The sequence below is a fragment of the Artemia sp. Qi Xiang Cuo genome, chromosome 12 (genome assembly GCF_049724085.1).
Source record: "Artemia sp. Qi Xiang Cuo chromosome 12, ASM4972408v1, whole genome shotgun sequence".
In the NCBI taxonomy this organism is placed as follows: domain Eukaryota; kingdom Metazoa; phylum Arthropoda; class Branchiopoda; order Anostraca; family Artemiidae; genus Artemia; species Artemia sp. Qi Xiang Cuo.
The window spans coordinates 31,201,754-31,218,316 of NC_142805.1; the positions used below are offsets into that span (position 1 = coordinate 31,201,754).

The following is a 16,563-nucleotide window of genomic DNA, read 5'->3' on the forward strand; positions in this document are numbered from 1 at the left end:
ATTCTTAACATTAAAAATGTTCTTTAATTCGGTGTGTAAATTTTAAGTTCTTTTCTTTTTTTATCTGAGAATTGTATTTGTCACACCACCCTTTTTCGTCAATTCACCCAGAACTCCCCTCACATTTATTAGTCTGGTCCCTTCACCCGTGTAATATTTTCAGTGGGTGGAGTATTTTAAACTGCAGTTTTAGGATCTTTTTACGGTCTTACAAAGCTGTTAGTTGGGCAAAGAAAAAATTACGGAAAATATGTTCTGCTCAAATTCGGGATAGCCAAGTAAACTTGTTTAAATATTTAGGCCTACCTTTACACCCTCTAATGCTTGAACAATTAGTAACCCTGTATGAAGGCTAATTCTAAGTTAAAAACAAATTAATTTGAAGAAATTGGGGTGTAATTATTTCTCCTTGAGAACTATCCCTAAATACCATATTCTTACCATAAAAAATACACCACCTCCTCCCCTCTTAATGAGGCAAGATTTAGCTATAGATTATGTACAAGGTCGGGAAATAGGGAATTTAAGCGGAAGTGACCCCAAAAATATTATTCATTAGAAAATTCCCATTACAGCTTAAATTAAAAATTTGGTTATTAGACTCATTTTGTTTTCTTGTCAAGTTTTATGTTATTGTTGGACTTATTTATTACGAACTGCTGGTTAATAATTCCAAATAATGTTAGTGTGAAGAAAAATAATAAGTAACTTTTATATAATTTGTAGCCTAAAGGCTATCATGTCCAGGCATTAGATGGGCTGATAAAAATTGAGACTGCAATGAGTACTATATTTGGAACATGGATGGCCGCAGGGTTGGTGGGAAGGGTAGAAATTAATCGGTGACTACATAGGGATTATAAGGTAACAAATGGAAAGGAAAGCATTGCAGAAACAAACAATAAAACAAATGTATTTTCCGCAGAGGGGGGGGGGGATTTTTCCGATTGTATTTTCCACGGGGGTAATTTCTGTAGGGGGTATTTTTACCGTGAGAATATTTTCTGCGGGGGTATTTTTATGAGGGGGAGGGGTATTTTTCGGTTTTGGTACTTGTTAAGAATCCAGTAAACATGCGATGAGTGAAGTTTCGTTAATGATAATTAAATAAAACAAATTATTAAAAAAATGTAATCGTTTATATACAAATTTTTGCTATATAGTTTCAGATTGTGGGGGTGGGGGATAAAGCATAGGATATATTAAATACGTAACCTAATCTAACCTAACCTAGGTAACTTTTTTTGCCCCTTCAACCCCAAAAACTAAAGTTTAAACATTTTTCATGGAGTGAGCAATACCTCAAAAGGCAGCGGAAACCTGTTTTTCATTAGGATTTCATTAGATTCTAAATCGGATTCGTTGCGTGTGTGCTGGATTCTTAACTAGTACCCCAATTTTTTTCCGCGGGGGGATTGTCCGAAGGAGAGGGGGTAAACACCTAAAACATTAGAATCAGTATGAAAAACCAATTACATTTAGTTCCTGTTTGTTTTAACTTTTAATGTTGCCCCATACTTATAGGTTGAATTTTGTTTGTTTAATTTACCTATATAGAAACCGCAAACAATATTTGTTTTTAATGATTATTAATGAATTACTGAGATTGATGAAATAATGAAAAACTGCTACTGGTATTTACAGTTCACATGTGTTCACCATTTTTTCTTAGACAATTTTGAAGTTTTCGCCGCAATATCAGCAATAAGTGTTTTCAGCTATGATTTCCGATCCCGTGCTCTGGCTCTAAACCCTAATTTGTAAAACGCTTGATTGACTACGCAGGTCCAAGCCCCACTTGAGCCTGAAAACGAAGCTAAAACACATTTTGGCTTCAAATTTTTGCAACGAAATTCCATTTTGTTTTTTCTCCGAAAATTCCCCGAATTTTGAAGACTTGTCCCCGAAAACTCCCCAAATTTTTAAGACTTATCCCCAAATTTTAAGATTCGAGAGTTGAAGCCCTGCATTAACCACCAAAGCCATACACTGTACGACCTTGATGCTTCAGAACGTAAACTGTATCCATTGCAGATACAGTCTTTCTCTTGACATGCTCTGTGCAAGTGACAGCATCGCGAATAACATTTTATAGTAAAACTTAAGAACACCTCAGGTTTATACGTTTTACACAACCTCGACGAGCCAGTCTTCTGATAGCTGGCTTTCTGATTCCCTGACGATTGTTACGAAGAACTTTGCGATGAAGCTTTGTGTCATCGCATTCTATTAAAGAGAGGCAAACTAGCAATATGGCTAATACAAAACAAAGTGCGGGAAAATCAACAGGCGGAAAGGCACTAGAAAGCAGCTTGCGACCAAAGCAGCACGTAAGTCGGCGCCTGCTAACACAGATACACACAGATACAAGCCCGAAACCGTAGCCCTGAGAGAGATTCGTCGCTGTCAAAAGAGCACCGAACTCTTAATAAGGAAATTGTCCTTTCAGAGACTTGTGCGAGAGATTGTCCAAGATTTCAAAACTAAAAACTTTAAGGGCCACTATATGGTTTAAAAAAGCATGTGAGATAACATTAAACAGCCCTATTGTTCCTTGGAAAAAGAAAGTATGACTTAAGGGGCACAATAACAAAAAAAAAGGTCAAAATTAATCAGATATACGTCAAATTATTTTAAAAATGAGTCATAGATCCGGCTTGGGATTCAGCAAGATCCAAACGATGTAATGAATAGTAGACACAAAAGAAACAATTTAGGCTAGCCTAAGAAATCCAAAAATACACAAAAAAATATACAACTCCCATTGGGGGCCACGGGCCTATAAAAATGCTTTCTATGGTTTTTGATGGAATGTCATGAAAAAGCTGAGGCGCCCTTTTCTATTCTCTTCAACTATTCATAGATAGATATTACTTTCTATCAAAGTATAAACACATTCAACAAGTACTGACAAAACCTATCTTCTCAACACAAAAATGTGACCCTTTGTCCGCGTCTCCGGAGACCATTCCAGACCTATGCGAACCTGGGGGATAAATGCACAAGTTCCGTAGGTGATTATACTTGTTCCGTAAAAGCTGTATTAAATTCAATTTATTGGGTCGGAGCGATTAAGTAGTACAGCATTTTTCCTCTAGAGGCGCTGAGGTACTAGGGGTCACTTTTGGAGAGTTTTGTCAGTACTTGTTGAATGTGTTTATACTTTGCTTTATATACAAGCCATTTGGGACCTGCCTCTGAAACAGGAGATTTTGAAAATTGAAGAGTTTTTTTTATGGTTTAGTATGGGTTCTTGTTTACCCGAGATTTCACAAATCAAGGCCAGGAGCAATGAAAGCAATTTGAGAGCAGAGCATTTAAAATACAGTAAGTAGGTAATAGGTATGGTACTCTTAAAGCGGACCCGGAAGAAGTCCTGAACCGCATGGTCGAAATACATGTAAAGGGCCCTAAAGAAAATAGTTCTATGTCAGGTTACTTTACAAAGCCAAATATGGGGGAGGAGATGGCGTACCGAATTATAAGGGAAGAGTGGGTCAGAAAAGTTATGAATGATTTTCAACCTGACAAAGCCCCTGGAGCTGATACGATATGCCCTATAATGCTCCAGAAAGTATGGGAGAAAATACAAATATATCTTATTGGTATTTTAAAGAGAAGCCTCGCTTCGGGTTATATCCCCCGTATATGGCTCAAGTACAGGGGCGTTTTTATACCGAAACGGGAGAAAGAGGACAACTCAAAACCAAATTATAACAGGATTATTAAGTTAAACACCTTTCAATTGAAAGAGATGGAACGATTGATAAGAAGACCAAGAACACAATATCTGAAAATCAAATGGGATTTAATATAGGAGGCCCTACAGACGCTTCGTTTCTCCAATCAATGTAGTGGGTAGAGCAAGCTCTAGAATATACAGAGTACTTCTTAGGCATTTTTCTTGACGTAGAAGAAGTATTTGATAATACTACTTTTGAATCCATAGAAATAGCCATGGAGGAAGAAAGATTAAAAAGATCTATTCAGAAATAGAATACTCATATCCTCAGGAATAGATAGATAGTCGTTGAGCTAAATGGAATAAAAAAATAGAAGCCTATTCAGAAGTAATGCCTGAAGAGGGGGGGGTTGTCTCCCGATATAGGTGGAACCTAGTCATGAACAGCCTGCTGAATTTATTAAAACATAAATCTGGATATATCCAGGCATATACAGATGACATACTATCCTTACTGAGAGGAAAATGTCTGAAGATATTGTTTGAACTGGGACAGCACATGCTAGACAAAATCCAAATATGGTGACAAAATCATAAACTACGCTTAGCACCTGAAAAGATCAAAGTAGTAGTATTCACAAAAAAGAGGAAATAGCAAGCTCCCTTTGCTCTAAAAACATATGATCATCAATTATCCCTGAAAAAAGAGGTGAAATACCTAGGGGACATAATCGATCATCAACTGAGCGACAGTTGGCAAGATATATGGTAAGGGTGGGGAGGCTGAACCCATCATTAGTATCCTCTCCCCCAACCATAAATTAAAATTTGTTTTTCGGGTGTAGAGAAAAAGTGCCTTGAAGGCCTGAGCCTTGACCCACTAATAGTGGGTCGACCCCTCGTAATAATAATAATAATAATAATGAGGCATTTGAAGCAGGCGTCTCTAGACAGTAGAGAAAACTGACCTCTTAAAAGAGAGAGGTAGTTTTTTGTACAGAGATATGTAAACTCAAAGTAAGTAAACTAGACTTCACCAAATGCATTTCTTCGCAAAGCGGACAGTATGTGTATTTTAGTAGGCTCTTCTGCTTGTCTTCTGATCTAAGTTACTTAAAAATCAGGTTTGTATTTTGTCTATTTTTTCAACGTGATTCATAAGCAAAATGAGTAAAAGCAGCAAAACCTTGGCATAACTTATGGTTGAGATTGTTTTACTATCAAAAGTTTTTTATATGTTGAAGTATCCTTTAGGATTGTTTCTATTTTACTATAATAATCATCTTTCTTTAGGATTACTACCGTATTGCTCTTATCAGCTTTCGTTATTATCAGAGAATCATCTTTTTATAAATCTTTTATATCTTTGTTCTTAAGGTTTTCTTGATAACTGCCGAAACTTTTCAAAATATAAACAACCCCTAGTCTTAAGTCATCTACATTATTTATATTTTTGGGAAACTTATGAAGCCCTATCTCAATCTTTGAAATAATTTCCTCTATCAGTGCTTTTTAGGGTTTAGTTCGAATTTTAAACCTCTTTCAAGGATTTTCTTTTGTTCTTAGATTACCTCCTTTTTGCTTAAGTTAATCACACCAGGGCCTGGGAAATGATACTGGTCTATACATTGATAGTTTTTGTTTTTCTTGGTCCCTTTTCAATTGCAAAAATTTTTGGTTTAATCTTTCACTATATAATCTTAAAACAAGTTCAAAAGAATTTTTGAAGATTAATATAATTTGTTGGAAATCATTCGTATTAAGAAAAACGCAAATGCTATGTTTTAAAAAACATAGTAATCCTAGTAATTCTATAAAAAGATGATTATGATAGTAAAACAGAAACAATTCTAAAGGATACTTCAACATATAAAAACTTTACTCAGACCCAACTGAACTGTATGTTAAAAAATTAAGAAAGGACTTAGATGACCTTAAAAAAAATGGAAGTATCACACCACAGATGTATTACAAGTTCTTTCTGAGACGATCAGTCAGCCAAGAACATATTTTTTTCCAAAAAAAAACGATGTAGGCATCCCTTTAAGACCTATAGTTCAAGAACCAATTCACCAACGGTAAAAATCTAAAAATGGGTAGCAGTGACACTTAAACCTTTATTATATCTCCAAGATTCGTATATAAAAAACTATGAATTCTTAAAAGATAAACTTACAATTATTGAAAAATCAGATGAGTCTAGATTGTTTGGTTTTGATATAAAATCAATGTATACGTATATACCTTTTGATAAATCTTTCAGTATTTTATCCAAAAAATCTGGAGGAACATAAAAATGAGATAAAAGAATTATCTGCGCGATTCGAAATGGAAACTATATTAAATTTAGTTAAAATAAATAGAAGGTATGCTAATTATATTACATTTAGAGATAATTTTTACCATCAAATTGGGGGATTAGCACTCGGAGGGCCCTTAAGTTTGCTGTTAGCAAATGTTCATATAGAGTATGTAGAAACTTTAGCTATAGAAACATATTTTTTAAAACCTAAATTTTGGGGCAGATATATAGATAGTGTTTTAGTTATTTGGAATAATGGGGAATCATGAATTGAATATTTTTTGGAACAATTGAATAATTTGGGAGGAGAATTAATTTTTACAATTGAAAAAGAAACAGAGGATGAGTTACCGTTTCTGGAGGTTTTGATCCATTGAAATAATAATGAATTAGCGTTTTCAATTTACCGTAAACTGACTAATAACAACCGTTAGGGGTGTGGTTATTTCTTTAGTTGATAGGGTATTAAAATTAGCATCACCAGAATACATGAGTAATGAATCAATTTTTATTAAGGATATTCTAGCAGGTAATGGCTATCCGAAAATATGATTTCTCAAATAATTGAAAAAACGAAAAAAAAGATAATAGAACCTGAAATATTAGAAAACGATGGGTCAAATCAAGAAACAAATTACATAACTTTGCCTTAAATCCCATTATTTTCACAAAAATTAAGAAGAGAATTTTAAAAAATATATTATAAAGCAGTATTTAAATCAGGACAAACTATGAGATCTTTGCTAAATAATGGAAAAGACAAGGTACCGAGAAATGTGCAAAAGGGAGCATACATAATTCCATGCTCTTGAAGTAAATTTTAGGTAGGAAGAGCACAGCAGATTTTAGAAAATAGGCTGCAGCAACACAAGAATGCCATAGATTGCTCTCTAAAACATAATAAAAAACCGGAAACGTTTGAGTCAGCTGGTGCAGAACATGTATATAATTTTCATCATCACATTATTTTATTTGATCAGACAAAAATGGTAGATACGTTTGTAGGAACTGATAAAGTGTCAGAGGAATTATAGAAATAAAACAGATACTCACTTGGGGTTTTATTATCAATAGAAGGGAAGTAGTATTGAGGATCAATTCTATTTATAATATTTTAATTAAAATATTCAACCGGTACAGGTAATATATTTAACGGGTACTGATTTTAATAATTGTTCTGAAACAAATGATGACCTTGAGAACAAAGATCAGAACGGTTTAAGTGCTGGGAGAAGTAAACGAGCTGCAGCTAGGCTTGCAACCAAAAGAATCCATTCAATTTATAATTCATAAATTGATTGATGACCTTGTGAGGTTTAATTAGGGGTTATGGGCCCGGGGTTAGGTGACATTTATTTTTTTTTTTCAAGTATAAATATATTCTTCATTTTTTGATAGATTTCCATTTATTGATTTCCATTTCCATTGATTGTGAGGAGACGAATGTTAACATAATAGACATTTGCTTTTGTTTATTGCGTTAAATACGCCAGTGCATGGAAGTTTTATTTAAGATGTGAGTTTGATTCCTACTTATTTATTTATATTTCTTTCCTATCTTTTGTTTTTTCTCTCTCTTCGCGTGTTTAGTTTTGTTGTATTTCAATGTATGGTGTTTTTTTTTAAAGTAAGTTTTTTTAAAGTAAGTATAAATATATTCTTCATTTTTTGATAGATCTGCATTTATACATTGATTGTGAGGAGACGAATGTTAACATAATAGACATTTGCTTTTGTTTATTGCGTTAAATACGCCAGTGCATGGAAGTTTTATTTAAGATGTGAGTTTGATTCCTACTTATTTATTTATATTTCTTTCCTTTTCTTTTGTTTTTTTCTCTCTCTTCGCGTGTTTAGTTTTGTTGTATTTCAATGTATGGTATTTTTTTTAAAGTAAGTTTTTTTTTGTCTTTCTCTTTTTATTTACGTTTAAAAATTCTCCCGGACGTGGGGCCGAAATATTCAGAATGTTTTTTAATTAAGTGTTTATTTTGTTGTTATTTATTCACTGCTTTATTAAAATTAAGACCCATTTTTTCTTGCTTAATTTTTCTTAATGATCCACAGATTCCAAAGGAACAGCCGAAAGTAAATCTTGAGGATCAAGGCTAAAAAAAAATCCTTCATTCATGACCACATCTGGTTCAAATTGAAATTAATTAAAAAGGTAAGTTTTTTAACAAAAGTAGGAAGGCTTAAGACTAACGGAAATTAGTCCATATATGAAGGAGATCTATCCTTCTTTTTGTCCCCTCGCTCTTTACGCTAAAGTTTACCTTTTTCCCAATTTTGTAAGAATGAATGCTGAAACTCAAAGGCCGTTGAATCGCATTATGAAGCTTCTTTAAAGCACTAAGCACTTGAGCATAACATGCAACAGGCAGAGGAGGAGGTAGGCCCTCATATGCAGAACAATTTCTGTTCATTTTATATTTTATGTTGCTCCTTACATTCATTTGAAAAAATTGCTTCCTTTTATTTAATTTTTGGTCATTTCCTGGCAGAACGCTTGTTTAGTTACTCTCAATGACGTGAAAACAAACAAAGGAAACTCTTTGGCAACAATTTAGGCACTATCTGTTAGGCAAACCAAATTGAGAATGAAGCGAATGGAGGTGGGTTCGTCCTCTTCTGTCGTGAATAGCGAGATGGCTAAACCGTTGTCAGTTATTAAGATTTCGGCGACTGCCAAAGAAGTAGCTGTGATTATATCCGGAAGTCCAATTTAATGGCTCACCGATTTTACTGTACTTTCCTAGTTTTTACGGCTATATATTGTTTTTTCAATTGTTTCATTCTCATATTGGCTATTGCAAGCCAAAAAAAACAAATACTATTTTCAAGTGATTTTCATACTTTTATTTTATGTAATAATAAACAAAATATCTGATGATTTTCTCTGATGAACATATCCCTCGATTTGCAATTCAATCTACTATCTAAATATAAAAGTCATTCTTGGTGTCTGCCTACAAAAGAATATCCTTTAGTTCAAAGAATTTATTGCAGATGTTGTTACTTTGTATGGAATTATCGCCTTTTTTATGCTTTATTTTTGTCATCTTTCTAAAAACAAGTGATCTAAAAGCTTGTTTTCGGGCTACAAGAACGAAATAGAAAAGACGATGTAACATAAAAGCTAAAGCAACAGAGTATCAGAATATATTTCACCAATTGTTTTTACTACGAAAACAATTTTTTGAATTTCTACCGCAATATCAGCACAAAGTGTTTTCAGATAGGATTTCCAATCTTGTGCTTTGGCTCTAGAACCTACTTTGTAAAAACGCTTCATTCCATACCCGAATCCAGGTTGTTCTGGAACCTGAAAACGAAGTTCAATTTGGTTTCCCAGAATTTCCCACTGAAAATCCATTGCTTCTATTTCCCCGAAAATTCACCACATTCTGACAACTTCTTCCTGGATTTCAAAAGTCGAGATTAAAACCGCCGGTTGCCAGTGATGCCAAACGTGGCACAATTGTACATCTTGGTACATTTCACCTCTACTGGTACAATTTAGTACAATACAACAAAATATGGTGCATTTTACAAAATTATGGTACAATTTGGCGCAATTCAGAGTTGTTGTACTAATTTTTGTACTCTTTCATCGATGAAGCACTTTTGGTATAGTTCAAGGACCCACAACACTTTCGAGACATGAAATTGGTTGACCGGGGCAGTCGTGTAGAGGTTATATTTATCAACAATAAAATTCCGTTATCAGCTGAAACTGCCTTCAAAACAATGTGTACCGAATGCATGATGGAACTGAGAAACGAAATAAGGCAAAGCTTTTTCAGTTAAAAATTCTCGTCGGCTAAAAACTTAAACAGACTGGACCCAAAGATAGCTATGTCTCCTGACCACTCAAACTTAAGCATTGTCACAATTCTTGTCCAGTTTCCAAATTTGGCAAAGGAGACTGATGTGAAAAATATTGCCAAAGAATGGAAAAGGCAGCCATTTTGCGCTGATCTCAAGAAATGTTCAGATTCTTACCCGGTTTATTTCTGATTTAAAGCACTAGAAAGGATGTGATGGTCCGAAAGTCAAAATTTTCTCATTCTTGGGTTAATTCATGATGAAAATGCTTATCATGCAACATTCCTCTGCTTGTACGGGATTTTTCTGTTTGTGTTTTCGGCTTGGGCCCTTTCAGATGTCAATTTAAAAAAAAAGAGAAATACACTTGGCTTTACTGCTTTCAATCCTATTCTGGGTGCAAAACGGGCCGTTATCAGGGAATGGAAACCCCCATCAATATGTTGACACACCCCAACTGTTGGAATACTGGAAAAGGCCAGAAAAGGGTACAGAAAATCTGCCACTACAAGTGCTGTCATGGCTTCTTACTCAGATAGTGATGTTTAATGTCATATTTTTGGTCATTTTTTTTGTATGGTTTTTGTAGTATAGAGTATTTGGAACTTCGGACAACTGAAAGTTTCTAAAGCAAGTTCCAGTTTAAAAGATAAAAGATGCCGTTATCTAGATGTTTAGAGTGATTTCAAAAATAGTGAAAGACATGGTGTCTATTTTACAAGTTGTGGGGACATATCCAACTCGACCTTACAAGGTGAGTGAAAGATCTTTTAAAGGCATTTTGGAGGAAAATGTTGTTTTAACATAAAAATTATTACATGTTAGACCATAGCCCCCAAAGTCACTTTTTTTATCAGTCTCAATTAAAAAAAAAAAAAAACAACAAGTTTTTCCTGTATTGTTCGTTGGCAGAAGCGTAAATTAGGAGAGGGCTAAAGGACCGATCCTCCCCTCCATCAAGATCTTCATAAAAGGGAAAAGGAGGATTTGTTTGTAAACTATTAAATGGAAAACCAGGTCCTATCAACTACTTTTGGGAAATATTCTGTAAGAATACAAGTTTAAAATTCAATTTTAGCCCTTGATTTATATTAAAATCGTCATTTGGGACCATTTTCAGGGCGGTGCTATAACTGGTCGTAAACGGCCAAAAATAACGACTTTTTTTGGCCTGTAGTAAATTGTTACTACAGTAATACCTGTTGCTCAGAACAATTTCTTCGATTATTGTCAGGAGAACATGTAGTGAATTAGAAGAGAAAGAAGAATGAAGGAATAGAGAAAGAAAGTGAATGAAAATATCTGAAACAAAATTTTCATAGATAGTAATGTACGTCACCGACGATCTACGTGTGGTCAAAGTGATGAAAGACTTCAATTCAATTGGGTTTTATTAAAACAAATGGAAATAAATAAACATAAATAGGCTTAACTAATTTGAAAGCCTAGGCCTAATTAGAGTAGCCTATATCCAAGACAGATAGTCTCTGTATCCTAGGAGGCAAATCTGGCACAGAATTTCCAAACTGTCTAAAATGTCAGCCCAAGCATAATTAAATAATCACCATTTAGACCTACTCTTCTTCAGGGAAACACATCATCGAATGAATGTGAATCTTCCAAAGAAGTAATGTAGATAAGGAGAAGTAGGAAAAAAACAGTGAAGATAAATAGTAATAGTAAAAATAATTCTTATAGGCCTAATACTCAGTTAATGGAAGTAATCAATGATTTTCAAATGATGGCTGATTTAGCTAGAAAGTTTGATTATGTTAATGTTGATTTTTGTAAGGCATTTGAAAAGGTTTCGGTAAAATTCTACTTTAGTTACTTTTACCTATATTGGAAAGGGGTGAGGTTAGGAAACTGAAACTTTCAGGGATGGGTCTGCAGGCTAAAATATGTCCTGGGAGGGTATTTTGAAGTACTTATCTCCGCTCCTTCTCCCTCTCGAGGATCCTGAAATTTGCCTACATGACAGGTATATACCTATTGAAATTTTGACAAAACAAAATTTTACATTAATTTTATGTTATAAGATTATTTTTCTCTGGCTTTAGTTCTGAGAATACAATTCCTGTTATTTGAGTGGTAGTTTCATCCATATCAATGTTAATTTTAAAAACTCCGGAAATATATTTTCATATCTTAAAAACTCTATAAATAAGCATTGAGCAAAGTTGTGAGGCTGAGAACCATTTTGTTTGACTTCATTTTAAGCAGAAGATCTATTTTACAATGTTTCACTTTTATAACACACATATTTTTAAAGGTCATCAAAGGTCGGGACCTTCTAAAGAGAGGAGTGGAGGTAGGTACTTCAAAATACCTTCCTGGGACATACTTTAGCCTGTAGATCTATCCCTGAAAATTTCATTTTCCTAACCAAACTCGTTTCCAAGATAGCCAGAAGTAGCTAAAGTAGAATTTTACCGTTTGGGATAAAATTCTACTTTGGCTACTTTTGGCTATCTTGGAAAGGGGTTAGGTTTGGAAAATGAAACTTTCAGGGATGGGTCCACAGACCAAAGTATGGGTAAAATTCTACTTTAGTTACTTTTGGCTATCTTGGAAAGGGGTTGGGTTAGGAAAATGAAACTTTCAGGGATGGATTTACATACTAAGGTATGTCTCAGGAAGGTACTTTGAAGTACCTACCTCCACTCATCCCCCCCTCTATATAATGGTAAATTACTGCACATTACTAGTTGTTTTAGCTCATATTTCATCCTATATTACTATCATAATTATAAATCACTGCCTATCTTACACAACTTTAGCTTTTAACCTTGTTCATTAAAATATATTCCAAAAATCCTATTTCCATTATAAGCCATTTAATTTTCTTCCCATGCTGACTTTGGTTATGGTATAATGAAAGCGGGTCTGTGATGTCACAACTTTGTTTATCATAACCTCTTAAGGGTTGCATGCAGGTGGCAAGTGTAGATAAGCCATTTAAACTGTATTAATTAGGGAAAGGATTTGACAAGAGACAGACCAGTAAAAATATCCAAATCATTTTAAAAGGAAAAATTATCTCATGGGAAGATCATTTTGAAATCCCCCTTCCACCCAAACTCAAAATTTTCTAAAATTCTACTTTAGAAGCTTTTAAAATATTTCTAAAGCACTAAAAGATAGAGTGCTAAAAACATCAGAATCGACTTGAGAGTAAACGTTATATTTCATGAAGGTGTTCATGAAATCCCCCTTCCCCCCCAAACTCAAAATTTTATAAATTTTCCAAAATTCTACTTTAGACACTTTTTTAAATATTTGTAAAGTATTGAGAGGTAGAATACTCTAAACATAAAAATCGACTGTAGAGGGCAATTTATTTTATGGGAAGATGTTTCTGAAATTCCCCTTTGCCCCAAACTCAAAATTTTACTTTAGAACCTTTTTTAAATATTTGTAAAGCGTTTAAAACATAGAGTGCTACAAATATCATAATCAACTTTAGAGGACAATTTATGTTATGGGAAGATGTTCTTGAAATCCCCCTTCCCCCCAAACTCAAAATTTTACTTTAGAAGATTTTTTAAATATTTCTAAAGTGCTAAGACATAGAGTGTTACAAACATCAGAATCAACTTTAGAGGACAAATTATGTTATGGGAAGATTTTATTGAAATCCCCCTTCCCCCCAAACTCAAAATTTTCCAAAATTCTACTTCAGAAGATTTTTTAAATATTTGTAAAGCACTAAGACATAGACCACTACAAACATCAGAATCAACTATAGAGGACAATTTATGTCATGGGAAGATGTTTTTGAACTCCCCCTTCCCCCCAAACTAAAAATTCTACTTTAGAAGCTTTTTTAAATATTTCTTTAGCGCTAAGACATAGAGCGCTGCAAATATCAGAATCGACTTTAGAGGGCAATTTATATCAAGAGAAGATTTTCTTTAAATCCCCCTTCCCCCCAAACCCGAAATTTTCCAAAATTCTAATTCAGAAAGTTTTTTAAATATTTCTAGAGTGCTAAGACATAAAGCGCTACCAACATCAGATTCGACTTTAGAGGACAATTTATGTCATGGGATTCTATAGGAAGATGTTTTTTATGTCATGGGAAGATGTTTTTGAAATACCCATTACCCATTGAAATTTTGACAAAACATTTTACCTTAATTTCAGTTATCAGTTTTTTTTTCTCTGGCTTTAGTTCTGAAAATGCAATTTCAATTATTTGAGCAGAATTTTAAGGCATATCAATGTTTTATTTTGCAAAATTTAGGAAATGTATTTGCATATATTTAAAACCTTATAAGTTGGGAGTGAGCAAAGTTTTGAAGCTGAAAACAATTTTGTTGTACTTCATTTAAACAGAAGATCTATTTTGCAAGGTTCCGTTGCTATAACTCACAAATTTTTAAAGGTCATTCAAAGTTTTTGAAATCCCCCTTACCATTCATCCCATTCCCCCTACATACTCTAAAATCTGGTTGATAATTTGAAATTTGAAAAGCCTTATTTTCCACCGGGGTATTTTTTTTGGGGGGTGGGGGGATTTTCCGTGTGGGTATTTCCCATGGGGCAGGGCGGGGGTATTTTCCACAGGGAGGTATTTTCCAGGGGGGATTTTCCAGCAGGTATTTGCCAAGAACCACAAATTTGATGGTATGAGTTTTATTAAAATCTTTGACTTTTAGGGGTTGTTTCCCCCTTTTACGAAACTCAGACAAATTTTTGAGACAGGCAAATTATCAACCAGATTGAGTATGATTCTGGTGCAACACGTTGCAATGAAATGGTCAGCTTAGATTAGTATAAGCAGGGGCACTGCATGCAGGTTGATGACCACTGCCCCTGCCCTCTCCCTCCTACTGCTATCAAATCCCTTTGGAGCTAACCTTTCCACCCTCAAACCTACGCTTGCCTGGCTAGCCAGGGCTATCAGCCTTTACGTGTCAACCACAGCATAAATTTTGTTGACCCTGCAACAGGTGCTCACACACAAAACATCAAAAAAAACTGGCGTGAACTTCGAGAATATACCCAAATATAGCAGAAGATAAGAACATATGGAAGGATATCTGGCAGAGCACTATTTCAAAAAAAAATATTCAATCCCCCCGAAATACACCATTTCATGAAACATATATCGGAGCTGTATAACCCCAACTAATTTGTTTTTTATGGGTATTATTTACTAATTAATTTTTAAAACGTTATAACAGAAAATTTGGCAATTTACAGTATCTAACCCCATTTGTTCTTAAAGCAATTCAAATGTTTTTTTCCAAATAGTTTAGCGCAGCAGTCTTCATTCTTGAAGCTATAAACATTAATAATGTGTACAGAGGGAGGGGGAGCGCGGGTGTAGAAGTATATATTTGACTATAGAATAATTGGTAGTTGTGAATTATTAATAACCCACTACAATACACGAAAGAAGTCAAGTTTGGTTAATGCTAATGAAATAAAATTGGATGAAAATATAAGTTTAGAAACAAACTTGGGCTGTATATTTGCACATTAGGGGAGGCGGGGTGGGGGTAAAGCATAGCATATATTAAATATGTAACCTAACCTAGGTACCTTTTTCCCTCTAAACCCAAAAAAATAACAGTTTAAATATTGTAAACGCAATAAGAAATCACGCTTTGCGATCCATTTGTCTAACAAATACCCGTTTGTCTGGTTTCCTTGTACAGTCTATAGCGGTGGGTTATTTATAATGCACAAGTACCAAATAATCTATATTCGTTTTGATTATTTTTTTTTGGAAACCCCTTAACATTTTGAGTTGGGTAACCACATAAAACATATTCAAATAGCTTAATCCTATAATGTTGAAAAATTTTGCTTTTCTTTTTTACATCCATGATTTAAAATTTGTAAAAAATGCTGGAACTTATATAAAAATTTTCTTTGAGGGTGAAAAGGTTAGCTGCAAGGGGATTTGATATTGGGGGGAGGGGGAGGGCGGGGGCAGTGGTCAGTAACCTGCTTGCAGTGCCCCTCCTTATACTAATCTAAGCTGACCATTTTGTTGCAACATGTTGCACCAGAATCATACTCTAAAATCTGGTTGATAATTTGCCTGTCTAAAAAATTTGTCTGAGTTTCGTAAAAGGGGGAAACAACCCCTAAAAGTCAAAGATTTTAATAAAACTCATACCATCAAATTTGTGGTTCTTGGTGAATACCCGCCAGAAAACCCCCCTGGAAAATACCTCCCCATGGAAAATACCCCCCCCCCCAACAGGAAATACCCTCACGGAAAATCCCCCCTCCCCCCAAAAAAACACCACCGTGGAAAATAAGGCTTTTCAAATTTCAAATTATCAACCAGATTTTAGAGTATGAAGGGGGAATGGTATGAATGGTGAGGGGGTTTTCAAAACTTTGAATGACCTTTAAAAATTTGTGAGTTATAGCAATGGAACCTTGCAAAATAGATCTTCTGTTTAAATGAAGAACAACAAAAATGGTTTCAGCTTCAAAACTTTGTTCAATCCCAACTTATAAGGTTTTAAATATATGCAAATACATTTCCTGAATTTTGGAAATAAAATATTGATATGGCTTAAAATTCTGCTCAAATAACTGAAATTGCATTTTCAGAACTAAAGCCAGAGAAAAAGAAACTGATAACTGAAAATTAAGTTAAAATGTTGTTTTGTCAAAATTTCAATGGGTAATGGGTGTTTCAAAAACGTCTTCCCATGACTTAAAACACATCTTTCCGTGACATAACTTGTTCTCTAAAGTCGATTCTGATGTTTGTAGCACTCTA

The 16,563-nt window shown here is 34.3% G+C and overlaps 1 protein-coding gene across 3 annotated transcripts in view; it reads left to right on the plus strand.

The window, feature by feature from the left end:
• Window positions 1–11,069: 11,069 nt before the first annotated feature.
• LOC148946010 (uncharacterized) overlaps window positions 11,070–16,563 on the plus strand; it is a 65,867-nt gene continuing 60,373 nt past the window's right edge. Inside the window, exon 1 of one of the 3 annotated variants that reach the window (XM_089097945.1) lies at window positions 11,070–11,100. The gene's annotated coding sequence lies outside the window, so the exon portion shown is untranslated. The other 2 variants (XM_089097943.1, XM_089097944.1) reach the window with 2 other exon arrangements.